At 35.0% G+C, this 19,134-nt stretch overlaps 1 protein-coding gene across 2 annotated transcripts in view; it reads left to right on the top strand.

The window, feature by feature from the left end:
* Positions 1 to 19,134, top strand: part of Polr3C (RNA polymerase III subunit C) — a 175,306-nt gene that overhangs the window by 23,460 nt on the left and 132,712 nt on the right. The gene's annotated exons all lie outside the window — the stretch shown is intronic.

Below are 19,134 nucleotides of genomic sequence, written 5' to 3'. Positions count from 1 at the left end.
AATTTGAAAATAAGCTTTGAATAAATCAATTTTAGAAAAAATATTTGTACCTCTTAAAATATGATGAAAATCTTCAATGCGAGGAATTGGGTATCGATCAGGTATCGTCTGCGCATTCAATTGTCGGTAGTCTCCGCAAGAACGATATGAACCATCATTTTTCGTAACAAGGTACAATGGGCTTGACCACTGGGAGTTTGATGGACGAATTATTCCATTGTCAAGCATAAATTTAAATTCCTCTTTAGCTATAGCTAAGCGTTTTGGATCGAGCTGTCGTGCCTTTGAATAAACGGGTTAACCATCAGTCGTAATAAAATGTGTAACACCATGTTTAATTTGTGTAGGAAAAAGATTAGGTTTAGAAATTTCGGGATATTTCGACAGTAAATCGAAAATTTTTAGGGATTTATTTAATGTGGTTACTGAGTAATCACTGGAAATAGCAGCGACATCACACCGGACACAGAGCTGTGTTACGCCATCAATTAATTTTTTATTATTTATATCGATAAGCAATTTATATTTGTGAAGAAAGTCAGCTCCTAAAATACGATTTTGTGACATCAGCAATTATGAATGGAAACTGAAAATCACGACGTAATCCCAAAACAAGAGTTAGCGTTTTTATGCCATAAGTGGAAATATCTGTGCCATTAGCTGCATACAGTTTGTATTCAGTTTTACATTTATTCTGTGAAGTAGCAGGAATTATGCTTAAGTCAGCTCCGCTATCAATAAGAAAGTGCAAATTTGATCTTCGGTCACGAACGAATAAACGAAATTTGCGACAATCTTTCATATTTTCTGCAGCAGCGTTTGCCGCTGAACCTACTGCAGATTCGAGTTTTCCTGGTTTTTGGAATCGTTTTTTACCCAAGCACACGGAGGCTTGCATTTCTCTGGAATGCATTTTGCTCCAAAACGAAAGTGATAAAAACAAAATTTGCCAGTAGGGTCATATCGTTTACGAGATCGGCTTCGAGATCGTGAACGGGAATTACGTAAATTCGAGTCCCTGCGTCTTGAGCGAATGGTTATTTGATCAATTTTTTGTTCAAGAGAGGTAATTCTTTGGAACAAATCATTTGCGGAAACGGAAGGAGCATTAGCACTAAATACTTCTGGCTTCCGATTCACATCACTAATTTTATCTGCCATAGACGCTAACTTGGTTACATCTTCATCACTAACTAATAATATATTTTTTATTGAGTCAGGTAGCTTCTCCAGACATAAAGTTTTGATTAGATTTTCAGACACATCTGTAGTAGCAACTGATCTCAACTTCTGCAAAAGTTGGCTTGGTTTCATGTCTCCAAGTTCGATACCAGTGATCAAACGTTTCACTTTCTTTGAATAAATGTAATAACCTAATTTTAGCATCCGAATATTTTGTGGCACTATCGTTCGTTACAATGTCCCAAATATTTTCGACGAACTTAAGTTCAAGCTGTGAAACTTGTAGGGTTTATATTTATTTTAACTAACATTTATTTTAAGTTTAAACTATCTTTCCTGTCAAGCCTTACTTTCCCCTGGAACTGCCAATGCCAGAGTATGTAAATTTTAGTAGAACGCGCAAGGATTCAAATTATCAGCGGAAGTATTCTGATTTAAATAGAAAGGAAACGAGTTCAAGGTGTGATATTCTTACTTCACAAGCTCGGAGGTAGTTGGCCAGAAATTGAAGAACCCCGCGTTTCGGCCTGTGTGCTTGCCTGGAAGTAGTGTTAATCGTTCAAGGGATCTTCAAGTTTGCTGAATTAGCAGCGGTATTGTAAAACGCCGTGAGTTAGTTACTTTTAGAGAGCCTCGTAGTTAGAATCTTGTCTTTAGTTTCTTTTCAGGTTATTATTTTTTTTTGACCGCCGAGTTGGCGCAGTTTGTGAGCGTCAAGAGCACGCACTTGTAATTTATTACGTTGAATAAAAAGGGACTTAAACCCTTAACAAGACTCTGTCTTTTATCCAGTTTTCACAGTCACCTCTTGGTTGCGTGGAAGTTGGAGGCGCGTAACGCTACATTGGCGCCCGAACACTTATCGAACTGAAATGGCCGAAAATTGGATGGAAGCCGCTGGACAACACCAAGAAATGACAAGCCAATTGGAAGGATTTGGATACCTGGTCCAGACTTTGAGAGCGTCAATCAAGCCAAACGTCAATTTCGACGGAAAACATTCGGTGGCGATAATTCTAGAAGGCCTAGAAAATCACTTTCAGCTCTACCCTGTGCCTGAAAGACAAAAAGTTGCCATCGCCACATCCGCACTAAGAGGACAGGCCGCGCTATGGTGGAAAAATAAAGGCAAATTTTTATTAGGGGAATTTGGAAGCCAGACATATACATTTGAAAATTTCAAAAAATCGTTAGTAAAGGCCTTTCCCATAGTGAAAGATAGAGCAAGGCTGGAAGCCGAACTATATAGTTTCTATCAACGGGATATAGAAGAATTGACGGACTTTATTCTACGGATATGCTGTATGGGAAGAAACCCGATGCGGAGATTATTGAAATAATCTTACCAAGATTGTTACCCGCTGCTCAAGACTACTTTGAAATTAGAAACACAAGCACATTGCAGGAGCTCTTCGAATTGGCGGTGAAGTTTCAAAATCGCAGAATAGCGGAAAAAGCCAGAGGGGCAACGTATTCTCAAAGTACCCGAAGGAAATCTTCAAATGAGGAAACCAGAAATGGAAATCGCTCTTATGGGGGAAAGAGCTATCAAGCTAACTCATCGAAACTCGAAGATCAAGACCCAAAAAGAAAATTCGAAAATAAACATCCGCGTACCCAGAAGGCACAGATTGAAAGGAAAGCTTTAAACGAGTAGAGGGGCCTGTGAAAGGGAGGGTCCAGACACCGGAAGTTTTAAAAAAACCCTCAAATAGACATTTAAATACGGTCATCGTAAAAAACTCACAGCTACCAATTATACAAGTCCTGGTTGGCGATGTACCAGTAGAAGCCCGCATCGACACAGGAGCAGAAGAAAGTTTTATGAGTGAAAATTTCTTCAAAAAGAATTTTTATAGGGTACGATTATTTAAAACCAAAAATACGGAAATTATAGCGGCGCAAGGAAAAACATGTCACTGCATCGGGAAATTATCATTAAACTTACAGGTAAAAGAGGAAAGCCTCAAAGTATTAATTTTTATAGTGAAAAATCTGCAAAATCCTCTTATTTTAGGTATGGAGTTTTTAAGGGCCGCGAGGGCCAAATTGAATTTTCAAGACAGTTCCGTAGTGTTGGAGATGGACCAGAGGGTGGTGGAACCTGTGGAGACACCGCAAGTGGACCTTAGCCATCTGAATGACCATGAAAGGCAAGCAATACAGCAAGTGGTGAGTAATTTTTCTAATTTGTTTTCAGAAAAACCAGGAAATTGTCAAATAGTCACGCACAAGATTCAATTAAATGCCGAAAAACCTTGTAGGACTAAACCTTATCGGTACGACAAACAAAAAGACGTAATCATCGAAGAACATATTCAGGAGATGTTAAAGAATAAAATAATAACGCCCATAAATAGTGAGTACGCGAGTCCAGTCGTACTATGTAGGAAAAAGAACGAGTTTCCTCCTTCGGATAAAAGGGCTTGGAGGTTTGCTATTGATTACAGAAAACTAAATAGTATTACTAAATTTCCAGTTTACCCTTTGCCGGTTATAGACGAGATCATTAGACAGATCAAATCGACAAGATACATGTCTACTTTGGACTTAACGTCTGGCTACTATCAAATAGCTATGAGACCCGAAGACATACATAAAACCGCGTTTATAACAAAATCGGGCACTTATGCATTTTTACGCATGCCCTTTGGGTTGTGTGGGGCTCCATCAACATTCCAGAGAGCTATTGTCATTGTTCTAAAGCCTGTCCTAGGAAAATCAACTTTAATTTATCTAGATGATATAATTATAACGAGTAGTACGTTGGAACAACACATTAATGATCTAGAACAAGTTTTTAAATTATTAAAAGAGGCCGGTCTTACAATTAACGCCTCAAAATGCAAGTTCGCAACTAAGGAACTTAAATATCTCGGTTATGAAATTTCGCAAAAGGGTATAGAAACGCAAGATTCAAAAATAAAAGCTATCAAGAATTTCCCACCGCCCAACACCGCCAAGAAACTTTCTTCTTTCCTTGGGTTATGTTCTTACTATCGATCTTTCATAAAAGATTTCGCTAATATTGTTGAACCACTCTTAGTAATCAAAAGAAAAAGGGGTAAATTTACGTGGACAGCGGAAGCAAACACAGCATTTGAAAAATTAAAAGAAGCGCTCATTAATGCTTCTGTTTTAAAATTCCCGGAGGGGGACGAAAACCTGGAAATTGCAGCAGATGCGTCAGACTATGCGGTGGGGGCGGTTCTTATGCAAAATAACCATCCTTTGGCATTTTTTAGTAAAACATTGAATCAGACACAAAGGAATTATACAGCTACAGAAAGAGAAACATTGGCCGTATTAATGGCTGTACACAAATTTCGAGTTTATTTCGGCAAAGCGCCAGTAACAGTCTTTTCGGATCATGCGGCTGTTGGTAGACTTTACTCGGGGAAAAACCTAACGCCGAGGTTAATAAGATGGGCTTTAAAACTCCAAGAATATAATATCAGAATAAAATATAAACCGGGTAAGGAAAACAATGTAGCTGACGCACTTTCTCGTATAAAACTGGACGATGAAGGAAATGCACTTAAATGCGCTGTGTTGACTTCAAAAATTTTAGATTCTAGAGATACGATTATTAAGTCCCGTTCACAAGAGCAGATTCGACCGGTAGCGAAAACCGGTTCTTCCAACATGTCCCGTTCACATGGGACAAGAATTGGAGGTAGAACTTGGTTGAATGTTCCTTACCTCTCGGGAGCAGGGCAAATGGAGAGATTTCCCGTACTATACTGCGCGGTTCACTTAATTCTAGTTACTGCTCGCTGGACTGTCAGCGAAACAATCGCGCTGATAGATGTCTGGGGATGTGCTAGCATGCCCTCAAAAATTAGATAGAGCTGTACAAGATACGGAAATTATAGACAAATACAGACAAGGTTTTCTGATGCTAGGTATTCTAGAAATATCGTTCAAATTAAAACTAAAGTTAAGACAAGTGCATATCGGCTTCAACGCGACAAGGGACTCGGTATCTTTTGAACGATTATTAAAAAAGTTATGAATATTATTAAATGGTTTTGTGAGACAAAATAATTTTAAGCTGAAAAAAAGTTTTGCTAGTAATTTTTTTAATTTAAATTTTTGAAGAAAAATTCTACAATTAAGTCTTTCTTCTCCTACAATTTTCTATGTCTCCCCCCCAGTTTTTTAATTCTATTTATTAGAGTGTTCTTAATAACTTCAAGGAATGATTTTGCAATTAATGAATTAGTTTCTGAGAAAAAAATAAAAATACACTTTTATCTAAAATCTTTAAAAAAATATGATCTCAGTCACATTTTCATTTCAAATAATTTTTCCTTTCAGTATTTTGTAAAACCCATCCTTGTTTCTATAAAGTACATAATTTTAAATAAGCAGTAAAAATAATAAAAAATTTATTCCATACCTGTATATGTTTTACGACTTTAGGTAAAAGGATTTATTGAAAAAATGCAAAAGGTTTCTCAGTTTGCATTTGCAGTTTAAAGAATACAAACTGTCTAAATAGACATTTAATCATTTCAAATCTTTAAAATTTTATTACTGAATTTCAATACACACACATATATATATAAATCAAACCTAGTGCTATTTATTCAATTGGTAAATATAAACATAAATTACAAACCTTTTTTTAAAACCTTATGTGGCCAGAAAAATTACAAAAACTAATAAAACGCAAGCAGAATTTTTCGTTACCTGTTTTTGTTTTGTAAAACACGTTCAAAACAATTTTAATACATTAATTAATTATAAACACGTTCAAAACAATATTGTTGCGTGCGTACCGGTTTGTAATAGATTGATAATAGTTCGTAAATGATTGTCATTGCACTCAAATCCGATTATAGCTTAATTAAATTTATTTTATCAACAGAAACACTTCAAAGTTCTGGAATTTTCCACATAAATACTCGTACAAGTGTTTAGAATATCACTAAGTATAATCAGTAGTTATGCTTCAATCTGATAAGAACGTTAAACACAACGGAATGCAAAACGCATCTTAAGAGAAAGTTAACTCAGAAATATCTCCAATCTCACGCTGAACTAACAGCTGGCAACAATAACAACTTACTATATAGCATAAATAATGCCATAAAAATAGTGTGGTATAATGAGGTTATTATTTTGAAACCGATGTTTCGAATTGATGCCCAAGAAGAACCAATATTTCCCATTCTGCTTCATTGCATATCTTTCAAAAAAGTAAAAAAAAAATCATCCAATTAATTTCCTTCATCATTTTTTTAAATGCGAAAAGTTTGCTTTATAAGCTGTGAAAATGTCGGAAGTTTTTAACCGATATATTTTTAGATATGAAATTTTAAAATTAATGGGCGTCAAAAAATCTAAAAACATGAACGATTTTCAAAAATTCTCCCAAAATATTTTTAAAAAATATTACGCTAAAAATTACATTATTTTTTTTTCCTCCACAATGTGTTATGGTGCAAAATTCTGGGATTCTCAGTTTATTTGTTAATATTTGCAAAAAATCGTTTCAACTTTAAATTTGAAAAAAAAATCTAATCCTCTAAAAATCAAAAATCAAAAATCATCCACAAGCAAGGTATGTACAAAGTTTGAGTTCTATTTCTTATCGGGAAGCAGTTTAAAAATCCATGACCATCTTTTAACCATAGTGACAAGCACCAAGAGTGAACAAAATAACAGCTTATAAAATAATAATAATAATAATTAAAAAGCGTATATTTTTCAGGAACCATTACGGAAGTTCAGGTACCAGTTGCGAAAGTACAGATTACAAAATTAACAACAATAAACCACGTTAAAAATGTGTAAACAGTATTAGAAATCTGCCAATTCGGAGACGTGATTGTTCACAGAGGCTTAGGTGTAAAGGGGAAGGAAGACGGTGGTCTTCTGAACGGCTCCTAAAGACGAAACTCTTTCATGTCTCCTTTTTCTCCTCTTGCTAAAGGCAGCTGTGCGAAGGAGCGTTGCATGTGAACGGGGCTTTACTGAACTGAAAGCTGATCCTGAATTTGGAAATATCTATGCATATTTGAAAGACCCCGAAAGCTTTGAGCACACAGACATCGATGCGATAAGAAATAGAGCAGAAAACTATGAAATAATAGATAATTTTTTATTTTATACGAAAACAACAAACGAAAATCTTGAGTACAAGCCAGTCATCCCAGCCTCGCGTCGATTAAGCATTTTGAAAGAATTACACGACGCGAAAACAGCGGGCCATTTAGGGGTCAGAAAGACTTTAAAAAGGGTACGCGAGGCGGTATATTTCCCGCAATTATACAAAATAGTAACGGCGTATGTCAGGTCCTGCAATCAATGTCAGTTAATAAATGATATCAATTACAGCCCGGCCGGGTACTTAAATAGCATTCGCGCTACATTTCCGAATGAAATTTTAGGCTTAGATCTTCTTGGTCCCTTCCCCCAGAGCGAGTTAAATAAAAATTATTTTCTTTTAGTAATAGTAGATCATTTTTCAAAATGGACAGAAATTGTTTCACTTAAACGCGCGTCAGCCAAAACAGTCGCAGATGCATTCTTACACAGATACATTTTAAAATACGGTGCACCGATAAAAGTCATTAGCGATAACAGAAAACAATTCATTAGTCAAATATTTGAAAACATATGCAGTGGACTTGGCATACGCCATATCAAAATGGTTCTGTATAGACCACAGGCAAACATAGCAGAAAGAGTGAATAAAAACATAGTAAAAATAATTTGCAGTTACGTGAGCACACATCACAAGCGCTGGGATGGCTACATAAATGAATTAGCTTATGCTTTAAGTACGGCAAATCACGATACTACGGGAAAAACCCCAGCAAAATTATTTTTAGGCAGAAAGTTAATTACGCCTTTAGATAAATTATTCTTTGTGCAACAAAGAGAGCAAGAGTTTAAACAGAAAGAGGTGCAAAAACTGATTGATCAGGCGCTTAAAAGCTCGGATACGGCAAGAAATAGGCAGAAAGTATATTATGATAGAAAACGCCATGAAGCAGATTTTAGGTACTTTTCCGTTTTGCCGGCGCAAGCGATAAAGTCGCCAATAATGGTACAAACGATGCCAAACGGAATATTCTCGCTGGTAACCTTTTACGCCTCATTTTCAAAACAAGTCGCATCTTTTTCTTATCAGATTGATTGTTTCTTTCAATACTGGCATATAATTACATAGAATTCTTATCAATGTCTAAGGCCATTTTCGGTAATTAAGTCAATTAGGATGCAATACTCACGCTTACCCGAAGCCGGAAATATAGAAAAGGTAAAGTCAAGGGTTAAATTCTTCAATTTTAATGAGAATGCATTAGCTAAGTAAAGCACTGCAGTTTTACATAATTTCTGAGTGAGCTATTCGTACGAATTGAAATATTTCTTGCATTTAAACTTGTGTTCCAAATTAAGATTTAACTTGAAATTAATGTAGATAATTACTGAGAGCATTAGATTTTTGTAGAGTAGTTTACGTGAGATGAGATCGCTTGGGATCACGTGATATGAACCGGCGAATCAGGATGTTGAAACATGAAAGCATAGTAAATTCTTAAATTAATGTCTTTTTACAAATTTATTGTCTTTATTTATTGGCTTTTTATAAAATTTTAAGCGATATTAAAATGTTTATGCCTTCAAAATAAAAAATTCTTAGAACTAACTTTTTTTAAATATTTTTTTATGTGTATACTGCCAATAAAGTCTGCTTGGCGAGATTTGCGCCGGCGAAACGGAAAAGTACCAGATTTTAAAGTTGGGGATAAAGTATTGAAGCGGAAATTTTCTTTATCAAGTGCCCCAGACAATTTTACGGCAAAGCTAGCTCCAAAATTTGAAGGTCCCTATGTAATTCAGAAAATCAAAGGAGTAGTATTATATCTTAAGAACGAGAGAGGGGAAATCTGTAAAGCAAGTCCCAGGTGAAAAAATACTATAATCCAAATGATTTTGAAATCCTTAAAAGTTTCTTGCAGGACTCAAGTCTAAACGAAGTAGAAGGTCCAGAAATAACAACAACTATTCCACCACCCAAGAAGCAGAGAACTGAAGAGAGACCTAGCCCTTCTAAAACCCGGACGTTGGTATCAAAGAGAAAAAATAACTTTCAAACTCCAGCGTTTAAGAAAAACAAGAATACAGATGCACCGCGTAAAGAAACCGTGGTAAAGAGCAAAACACCACCTACAACGGATCGCAGGAGAAATTATACATCAAGGAGAACGCGCACACGGCCACAGAGTCAGGTGCCAGCAAGGCCGCCGTTCCGGAAACTGAAACGCCAACAGGAGGAACAAAAATACCAGGAACAGAAGAAATTAAAGGACTCCAGACCGGAGGACGTCAAGACCAGCCGTCCCAGGGAAAAACGGAAATGCCAACAACCAGACGATTACTCCGCCAAGAGGCCAGCATGCAGAGGACGCAAAAGAAAAACTCATGTGGACGACACTCGGAGGTCAGTAAGGAGAAGATTGATGTCCATGAAACCGATAACTTGCGAACAATATTGCCACAAAAGAATGACGGAGTTTCAAGCATCGAAAACTCAAAGATAAGTTAAAATCTTCTATATTTTTTTTTTTTTTTTTTTTTTTCTCTTTTGTTCCGAAATGTTATGTATAAGTACGAAGTTCTATGTTTTGACGAAAGTCAATATGTCTCGGTTGAGACTTAGTTTTGTTTTACTTTATTTAGCTAAGGCAAAAGTATTATTTTCTTTAAGTATAAAAGCTAAAAACAAGCATTTTCTGTCGGTCGAAAGACTAATTCTGTTATGTTAAAGCCAAAATTTGGCCGAAGATAAAAATAACTTCGTATTCTTGTATTAATAAGAATTTTAGTTTCAGTGCCGCCAGCTTGGCGAAGAATGAGTAAAGTAAAAATTTATTTCTCTTATTCATTTTATGGTAAATTGTAAAAATCATATGTATTAAAATTTTGTAAATGTACGTAAATACTTGAATGTTATGTAAAAGTAGAATTTAGTCTAGAAGCATAAAATTTTAGATGCTAAAAGTAAATGCTCAAAAGCAATGAAGTCAAAATTTAAGTATTAAATTGTAGATAAAGTCATGCTTTAGAGCGAAAGCCTGCATGTTTAAAGATGAATGAGGGAGAAGTTAGAATGAATATGTTTTGTAGGGTTCTCCACCTACACTTGAATTTTTAAGAATGTTAAAGTAGCTCATTGTGTTGTAGAATGTCGAGTAAGGTGTGTCTATTTGGTCGTTGAATTCTAACAAATCATGGTGGTTAGGGGAAGTGTTGTAAGACTAAAACACGAATATTCCCGTTTGACACCACACATGGTGGAGAGTCAGGGTAAAGTTAAAATTAATGCGTGAAAAATTGAATGAATGTGAATTAAGCAATAACTAAGGAAAACGAATCGTTTAAAAACAAAAATTTATTGTGTCAAGAAAGTGTAAATTATAATGTATTTAGAAAGATACTGATACTTATTCCTTCCGGATGCTGGAAGGAAAAGACCAAGATTGATTGATGAAGTCCAGGAAAAGTTGCTGTAAGAAGAGAGAGTTATAAGTATACACAGAAATTTAGTATACAATTTGTTACATAAGATTTTTTTTTTTTTTTTTTTTTTTTTTTTTTTTTTGTGTGTGTGTGAACGAGGTTCTCGAGAGTTAGTTCAGAATTATAGAAACTTACAACAGGTCGTTTGTAGGACCTGCTTCCAAGTTTTCCAAATTCTGGCAGCGGCAAATGTAGGGTTTATATTTATTTTAACTAACATTTATTTTAAGTTTAAACTATCTTTCCTGTCAAGCCTTACTTTCCCCTGGAACTGCCAATGCCAGAGTATGTAAATTTTAGTAGAACGCGCAAGGATTCAAATTATCAGCGGAAGTATTCTGACATATAAATATGAATATTAAAAAAATATTAAAGTTAATTTTATAAAATAATTAAACACATGAACAAATATATGAAATAAAAAATAATTATTTCTCATGCAATAACTGAGCCACTACAAATTGACTCATTCACGCTAAACTGACTCTGCGGTTTACCAGCTGCGGCTAAATCTTATAACGACACTGAACTTGCCAACCCTTTTTTTTTTTTTTTTTTTCATGAAGGTAGGAAGTAAGATGGAGTGGCTCTAAACAGGTTTCTCCCGTACCCTGGACGGGGTAATTCTATGATCACTGGATTTGTCTACGACTTCAGCGAACAATATTGACTCAAAAAAAACCGGTATGGACAGCCATCACAACTTATCGGAGAAAGCCATTCTGTGGTCCTCAGTTGGTGGGCGGGTGGGTCCATTTGACTTTACTGAAAGGGGGCAAGGCTTCAAGGAGCTTTAGACCAATCGCAGTACACACGAGTGACGAAATTCATAGCGCGCGCTGGCTGAAGTTCTAGGAATATTCTCCCATTATTTCACTAACTCTCATACGCTGCATTTGTAGTTCGAAAAAAAATTGCGCAAAACAGTATTATGACCAACACGCAGCAGAATATACTGCTGTGTTATGTAAACGAAAATCCCGTTTTTTAAGGGGAAAGTTAACGCAGGAATTTAGAGCTAAGAAATAAAAAAGTGATATGGGATACCACGAAAGCAACGATAAATAGATAAGAGTAAATGAATTAAGCTTACTTCAAATCCTTTTAGAAATAAACAAGTTTAATTATTTAAATTTATAATATGATTAATTTGCATTACAGTCTAATAGCAAACTAAGTTTTTTTTTTTTTTTATATATATATATATATATATATATATATATATATATATATATATATGCTTACATTACAACTGTTTTCACGCAATTTATTTTACAGTTAATATTGGAAAAATATTTCTTAAGTAAGAAATTTAGAAAGAAATTATTTCTTTCTTAATATTTCTTCCCCTTTTTTATTTTATTATTTTTTTTCTATGAAAATTATTTCTTTCAGGAAAAGAAATAAAATTCATTCGCTATTATAGTATGGCCGATTGGTGCTGCATTCAGCTAACACACACGCATCAATATGCTTTATTTTTAAATAATTTATTCTATAACTGACATGAAAGAAAATATTTTTTCAATATAAAATATATAACCAAAATTAAACCAATCTATCCTTTTTTTTAATATTTACATTGCTGTTATTTTAATTTTTTATATATATAAGAACGGCTTATTTTAAATATTCTTCCTTCTCGAAAGATTTTATTCTGTGAAAATAATTAAAAGATAGTAATATTATTTTTACAATGCAAGTACTAAAGTAAAAATAATCATTGTAGGTCTCCTGCAGTTGAAGTCCTTGTCAAACCAGCGTTTCGACACATTTTAAATAGAAAACTAATAATAATCAATATCTCTTTTACAATATAAAAATGAAAACTCTGCTATGAACAGTATTTTTTTTTTTTTTTTTAAGTTTGCAAAGAAACAATGATTTTTTAATATTAATAGATTACAAAAGTACTATTCCATGAACAAACCCTCAGTCTTATAGCATAATACAATAATAATGCAGTATAATTCTGCTAACAAGCCTAACAGCTGCCGAGAGGTAGAGTCGCTGAACGCAGGTAGTTTGGTCCGAGGTTCGAATCCTGCGAACGAGCTGGCCGCATTGGTGTTTCCTTGGCTTTCCCCATGTGTAACGTGCATACGAGCCAGTTTTCCTTAGAAAGTCCTTCCTTAGAAACCAGTTTTAAAATGTAATAAAATACACACACACACACCAAAAAAAAGAAAAAAAAAAAATCTGAAGGCCTTATGATTTTATATTACTCGCAAAGGGCCATTTGTTTAACGTTTTGCGTGTATCCTTTATTTATTAAATATCATGTTCTTCGCACTTAAACCATAAAATTCAATTCAACAGCAATATCATATAATTTTAAAAAAGCATATCTTTAGAATTTCCGATACATAGTCTCGCGCGCTAGAGATGAAAATGTTTTTTTCTTTTTTTCCCCATACAATGTTGCCATTGCTTCCTTTGAAATCGTTGGATTTCTTAATCAAAAACTCATAAATGCTTTCGTTTAGTTTGTTAATCAAAAATTCGTTAAAGTTTTACAAAATATGAAATAGATAATAAAACAAATTCCCAGTTCCAAATTTGGGCCTCCAGATGCCTATATTAGGGTGGAGGATTACGTTATTCAGAATTTCATGGCTCTAGGTACCGTTGTTTTATCACAGTACGAGAAACATTCATACATTTATGAAGATTCCTCGTTATTTAATTTCTTTAAATATAATACAGTGCGATAATACTTGGTGGCAACGATTTGAAAAGTGAAACGTCACAAAATGGCAAAACGAAATTAATAGCCCCTCTGAGCTAAAACTTATTTTTAAAAGTATCGCACTAGTAGTAGTACCCGCTGAAAATATTATAAAGCTATTTTATAGTTTTATATATGTATATATTTTATTTTTATTTTACAGTAGTGTGAATTTCGCGCAATAGTGAACGACATTTCTTTTTGTGTTCACAATATTGTTCGTAAGGTATTCAACTGTTAGATTTTAAAGTAAACGTAATTCTTGCTATACATAAATCAAGTAGAAGCTTATCGGATGTCTATATTTGTATTAAATGAAGAAGGTTTATGTGCTTGATAAACTTATTATCTTCTACATTTTTAAAGCATACAATTACAATTCCTATATATAATATCAGGAATAGTATAAATAACCTTTCTTTCAGTGGAAATTGGGTTCTTGTTTTCTGAATGTGGCCCCAAATACTCTCTCAGTTCATCGCAAATTAAAATAACTCTAAATTTTGGCAATCTGAAATACGTAATGAAAACATCTTTTGGCAGAGCAAAAGCGTCAACATATTTTCTAAAAATTGTCTGAGGTTGAATCTGAATTGAATCTGAGGTTCTAGTCCACACACGTTATCAAAAGAAAAATTTGCACAGGTTTCACCTCCCACCTTCGCGGTTGAAAATTTCTCAATAATGGGATCATCGTTGGAAACTTCAAGTGGATACAATCTTTGAATTGGTCTTAGCAAGTGTCCATTAGCTGTTTTAAGCTTGACAAGTCTTGTAATTCCATCTTTTCCTGGAAGAATCTTAATTTTTATACCTAATGGCCGATTGATTCACTTGGTGTTATCACTTCCTATCAATACAATATCACCAATATTCACTTTCACAGATTTTTTGGTTCCTGCTTTTTGAATAAGTGCTCCTAAATATTCAGACCTAAACCTGTTTCTCAAATCCTTTTGCAAGTTTTCTCTATATTTGAATCGCTTATTAAGACTTTTATGCCCAATGTCATCAAGATCTGGAACACCACTTATTTGATTATCTTGCAGAAATAGAGATGGACTTAAAGGCATTAAAGTAGCATCACTTTCAGTTATATATGTCAATGGACGAGAATTAATTATTGCTTCACAGTCACAGAGAGTCGTGTTCATTTCTTCAGAAATTAGCGAAGCTCTTCCTAATACTCGTCTCAGCAATTTCTTAAGAATTCCTATCAATCTCTCCCACCAGCCTCCCCACCAGGAGGCAGTTGGTGGGTTGAACTTCCAATGAATTGGTGGTATAGATGTGTCTTCAGTGATTTGCTTCCAGTTTAAGTCTTGAAGTACATTTGAAGCACCAACAAAATTGGTTCCGTTGTCACAGTATATCTCCGTCCTCTAAGAGCTATAAATCTTCTAAGAGCTCGTAGAAAACTCTCAGTAGACATCGATTCAACCAACTCTAAATGGACTGCCCTATAAATGGCGCAGGTGAATAAACAAATCCAAGATTTCTTGTTGCCTTTCAGGATTACTGGTCCCGCAAGATCAACCCCACAGATTTCAAATACAGCTGCTTCTCGTAATCTATCTTCTGGAGGAGCCCCAGTACCAGTTTCTAGGTTCTTTGCAGAAAATCTTCTACACACTGTGCATTGATTGATGATAGATCTCACAGCTTTACGAGCATTCAGAATCCAAAATCACTCTCGTAGAATATTTATTAAAATTTGAGTACCAGCATGTGCATTTTTCTCATGATAGTATCGCACTAGTCTCTTGACAACCTCATAATTGAATGGAAGAATAGCTGGCATTTTCTGTATCCTCACGAAGTCTTCTGTATCCTCACGAAAGGTAAGTTTAGTTTTTAGTCTGAGAATTCCAGTTTGATTCTTGAATACTCCTAAAGTTCTTAATTTCTCATCCTTTTCATTCACAAAACAATCTTCTTGAACCATTTTGATCAATAACTTCTCAGCCTCAAAAATTTCATCAGAGTCAAGGTTTACATGCTTTCTCACTGTTTTTTCAGTTCGACAATTGGAGGTGAATCTTAGGATCCAGGCAATTAGATTAACTATCCTTTTGTATTGGGAAAAACATCTGTAATACCAGTCTTTCTTCGTAACCAAGCATGCAGAAACTAAACATTTTGTTACAGAAGAAACTATGCTCTTTTTCTTTTCTCTAACAATCTCAGTCTCATCTAAATTTAAGTCACCTTCAGGCCAATCTTCTTCAGGCAAGTAAAGACAACTTGGACTTAACCACCACTGAGATTTCAATAAGCAGAGAGCTGAACAACCTCTACTCGGAAGATCAGCTGGATTCATGCAACCAGGAATATGTCTCCAAAAATCTTTATTTGTTAGTCTTCTTATTTCCTTCACCCTATTCTGGACAAATACACTCCAGGCTTCTTCTCTCGTTATTCAGGCTAAAACAGTAGAAGAATCTGTCCAGAAGTAAACTTCTTCATTCTGTATCACAGACAAAATTGAGGACGAAAGGCGAGACGTTATAGTAGCTGCAAGTAATTCCAATCTCGCGATAGTAGTTTCTTCTTTTCCAGTTGGTGTAACTCTACTCCTGGCTTGTATCAGTTGTACTTTAGTAGAATCAAAAGTTTTTATACGAATGAAAGCAGCCACGGCATAAGCATGCTTACTGGCATCACAGAAAATATGTACTGAAGTATTTTCACTCGTACTCCTTGAACCAAAATATCTTGGAAAACGGATCTTTTCCAGATAGTCAATATCTTTCAACCATTTTAAAAATGTAGTTCTCGTACAGGTATCAACTTCTTCATCCCATGTTATCTTCTGCTTCCAAGTTTCTTGAAGCAATAACTTAGGGATAAGGATAACAGGACAACACATACCAAGAGGATCAAACAATCTATGAGCTGTAGATAAGATTAAGCGCTTAGTCACTTTTTCAAAACATAAGTCTTTTATACTACCAGTGTTTATTCTTAGAGTGTCAGATTTTTTATTCCATATTAAACCGAGCACATTTGTATCAGCAGAAGCATCAGCATTAATATCATTGAAATCCCACCCTCTAAGCTCAAATTTTCTCTCAGCCATTACCTCAGTTGATACACTAATAAAATGATTGAGTTCTTCATTTTTAACCCAACTTGTAAGGATCCTAAGTTTTACTAACGTTTATTTTGTTTTAAATCTTTACTATCACTTCTTATTTTCTACTTCCGGCCAGAATTAAAAGCTTTAACTTTTTTATGCAAATCTGTCTTGCTAACGCCAAGTACTTAAGTTGCGGCTTTTTGCCAAGCAAGAGAGAGGAAGGAGTTATTAGAAGCAGGCCGCTTGCCATAGTAGTTTTACTCGGTTGCTGGTTGCCTTCAAGGCCAGAGGTATAATCCTCTTGATAGTTCAAACGTATCGTAGTTTTAGCAGCTCTCTGTACTACATACGGATTTTGTTAAATAACGGCCAATCTTGAAGTTAGGCACTTGTATATTAATCCAAAGTTAGTTTTAGTTAGAGTTTTTAGTTAGTATTTTTATATTCTTACGTTTAGACCACAAGTGGTTGGTCTCTGTATTCCGAAGTTCCGGAAATCGCTGTAAAGATAGAAAAATAAAGGGTTTCGTATACCCTTCCTGTGTGTATTGTCTACTTCACAATTTATTGAACATAGCTTTAGTAAGCTCCCTGTTCCGAGTCAGGACAGTTCATGTTTCCAAAGCAAGTAAAGAGGAACACAAATCCTGATAAACTGACACAATTGTCAACATAAAAACTATGCATAAGTTTTTGAATGACACCTTTTGTATATAAGGATTCACCGGTTTCTATTTTCTCTAAAACAGTTTGTAGGTGAAGCTGAATAGTAGAGTTTAGAAGAGAGGGGCTACTTGCTACACGAAAAACTACACGGCAGTGACTGTACACTTTCAGTTGACCATCACTATCAAGCCGCAAAAAGTCTCTATCAGTAGGTGAAACACTTATTTGAAGAACTCTTCGTATATCAGCAATAACATCAATCTCTTCTTTTCGAAAGCGTGTTAAAATACTCGGAAGCTGTTCTATTAGATTTATGCCTTTTTCTAAGCAGTTATTAAGACTAGGAAATCCCTTTACTTTGGCCGAAACGTCAAATACCGGTCGGAGTTTTGTAGTGCTATTCTCTTTGATAACTTCTCGATGAGGAAGGTAAATAACTTGCTCTTGATAATTTTTATCAGCCTCTTCAATTACTCCCTCTTCTAGCCATTCCTTGAAAACATCTCCATAAGCTTCATAATTGGACTCGATTTTAAGACGTTTAACAGTTTTGTTCAGTCTTCTCTCGGCTAAGTCAAAATAGTCTGTTAGTGGTGGATGATATTCCAACCAGGGCAAATCAACCTCGAAACTATCATCGACTATACGAACTGTATTTAGAAAACGTAACCCAAGCAGCTTCTTGCAGTTCAGTCTGGTTTTTCTAGACTGATGGGTCAGTGATCCCAAGTGTGTCCAAAGTCCATAGATCTGTTATGCTCTCCACAGTAGATAACAAGGATGTAACTAAGAACGATGATGAAAACTCACTTTTCGAAGTATTCGGCATTCGTCCCATAACTGACCATCCAAATTTGGTCTCAATAGCTACGAGACCACAAAGCAACTTACGACAACCACCTGTCATGAGTTTTCCAGCTACATCAGCCCCAATAAGAATCTCAATAGGATTTTGACAATCATCCACAATATTTATATTACAGGCTGCTAACTCTTTCAGACAAAGCTTGTTGACAGTAGGTGGCACTGACTTACAAATAATTTGTTGACTAAGAACTTTAAAGTTGCAATTATAATTATGCACACTCGATAAATATAAAGTGTATACATCATGCTTGCATATCCCTGAGTCCTTCCCTCCAAATAAAGAGTGTTGTAAATATTCACAACTCTGAGGTTCATACTTCATTTCTTTAGCTGTACTTCTTAATAAATATGATCGCTGTGAAACAGTATCGATAATAGCTCTTGCGACGTGTTTTTTCCCATTACTTCTAATTATAACTTTGAATGTTTGAAGCATTACGTCCGGAGTAGAAGATAAATTGGAAAGAGCTTGATCCACTTCAGCACTAATCTCAGTTTTCTTTTCAACTTCAGGTGATTCTTCGTTTTTTGACATAGTTATTTGGTGCATCTTTCTACACAGAAGAATATGGCGTTTTTTACCACAACACAAGCAACCAGCTTTCAAGTTACAATCCTTGACTGAATGTCCAGATTTCAAACATAAAAAACACTTGTGAGATTGTTTAACCAGTGACTCCCTCTGCTTAAAGGTATTTTTCTTACCTTTAGAAAGTCTCCAGAAAAATGTGAATTAGAACAGAATATACACTGTTTTGATACTTGAGATGAAGTTAGAAGGTCTGTTGTACTAGGTATATTTGAAAACTTTCTGCTCTTACATTTGTTCTTTATTATCTTTTTCTCATAGGAAAGATTATGTTTTACTTCTGCTTTTGGTTTCGATGTGTTGAAACTTTGAGAGGCTAAAAAAATGCGTTCTTCAGCTTCGACTTTGGCTTGTAAAAATTCTAAAATGCATTCTAAATCACTTTTCTCAATTATAGTTTTACTTTCGTCTGAATCATCTAAATTCACTTCTCGAATTCTACGATGAGCAGATCTATAGCGCTGCCAAGCAACAAGTTTCTTCGGG

This window comes from Stegodyphus dumicola, chromosome 1 (assembly GCF_044657685.1).
Source record: "Stegodyphus dumicola isolate Sdum_Otavi_A_Nest chromosome 1, ASM4465768v1".
Classification (NCBI taxonomy): Eukaryota; Metazoa; Arthropoda; class Arachnida; order Araneae; family Eresidae; genus Stegodyphus; species Stegodyphus dumicola.
Note: the sequence above shows the minus strand (reverse complement) of the source record. Positions and strands in the feature narration are given on the sequence as shown.